Genomic DNA, 1,937 nt, shown 5'->3' on the forward strand with positions numbered 1-1,937 from the left:
TAGAAGCGGCACGTCCGCGGCTCTGACCCGGAGCGACCGTTTGCCTCCTTTGTTTTTTGATAGGCTTGTCTGAGCTCCTTGACTTTCACGCGGCACTGATCTGAGTCCCTATTGTGGCCTCTCTCCATCATGCCCTTGGAGATTTTTTCAAAAGTTTTTGCATTTCGTCTTTTTGAACGAAGTTCTGCTAGCACTGAATCCTCTCCCCATATAGCGATCAGATCCAGTACCTCCCGTACGGTCCATGCTGGTGCTCTTTTTCGATTATCGGCCTGCATGGTTACCTGTGCTGATGAGCTATCTGTGGTCACCTGTGCTCTCCACACTGGGCAAACAGGAAATGAAATTCAAATGTTCGCGGGGCTTTTCCTGTCTACCTGGCCAGTGCATCCGAGTTCAGATTGCTGTCCAGAGCGGTCACAATGGTGCACTGTGGGATAGCTCCCAGAGGCCAATACCATCGAATTGCGGCCACACTAACTCTAATTTGAAATGATAAAATCGATTTTGGCGCTACTCCGCTCGTCGGGGTGGAGTACAGAAATCGATTTAAAGAGCCATTTATTTCGAATTAAATGGCTTCGTTGTGTGGACAGGTGCAGGGTTAATTCGATTTAACGCTGCTAAATCCGAATTAAAGTCGTAGTGTAGACCAGGCTTAAGGGTAGTTAAGCACTGGAATAGGCTTCCAAGGAAGACTGTGAACTCCCCATCATTGGAGGTTTTTAAGAACAGGTTGGACAAACTTTTGTCAGGAATGGTCTAGGTTTACTTGGTCCAACTCAGTGCAGGGGGCTAGACTTGATGACTTCTTGAGGTCATTTTCAGCCCTACATTTTTATGACTCTATGATCCTATAACCAAGAAAAAACAATTCCGGGCATCAGTATTTAAGCAGTATTATACCATATATGGTGTCAAGTATCAGGGGGTAGCCGTGTTAGTCCGTATCTACAAAAACAACAAGGAGTCTGGTGGCACCTTAAAGACTAACAGATTTATTTGGGCATAAGCTTTCGTGGGTAAAAACCTCACTTCTTCGGATGCATAGAGTGAAAGTTACAGATGCAGGCATTATATACTGACACATGGAGAGCAGGGAGTTATTTCGCAAGTGGAGAACCAGTGTTGACAGGGCCAATTCAATCAGGGTGGATGTAGTCCACTCCCAATAATGGATGAGGAGGTGTCAATTCCAGGAGAGGAAAAGCTGCTTCTGTAATGAGCCAGCCACTCCCAGTCCCTATTCAAGCCCAGATTAATGGTGTTAAATTTGTAAATGAATTTTAGTTCTGCTGTTTCTCTTTGAAGTCTGTTTCTGAAGTTTTTTTGTTCAATGATAGTGACTTTTAAATCTGTAATAGAATGACCAGGGAGATTGAAGAATTCACTTACTGGCTTATGTATGTTACCATTCCTGATGTCCGATTTGTGTCCATTTATTCTTTTGCGGAGGGACTGTCCGGTTTGGCCAATGTACATGGCAGAGGGGCATTGCTGGCACATGATGGCATATATAACATTAGTGAATGAGCCCTTGATGGTGTGGCTGATGTGGTTGGGTCCTCTGATGGTGTCACCAGAGTAGATATGGGGACAGAGTAGGCAACGAGGTTTGCTACAGGGATTGGTTCCTGGGTTGGTGTTTCTGTGGTGTGGTGTGTGTAGTTGCTGATGAGTACTTGCTTCAGGTTGCGGGGGTGGTCTGTAAGCGAGGACTGGCCTGCCTCCCAAGGTCTGTGAGAGTAAGGGATCATTTTCCAGGATAGGTTGTAGATCGTGGATAATGCGCTGGCGAGGTTTTAGCTGGGGGCTGTATGTGATGGCCAGTGGTGTTCTGTTATTGTCCTTGTTGGGCCTGTCCTGTAGTAGGTGATTTCTGGGTACCCATCTTGCTCTTTCAATCTGTTTCCTCACTTCCCCAGGTGGGTATTGTA

Source organism: Trachemys scripta, chromosome 10 (genome assembly GCF_013100865.1).
Source record: "Trachemys scripta elegans isolate TJP31775 chromosome 10, CAS_Tse_1.0, whole genome shotgun sequence".
In the NCBI taxonomy this organism is placed as follows: domain Eukaryota; kingdom Metazoa; phylum Chordata; order Testudines; family Emydidae; genus Trachemys; species Trachemys scripta.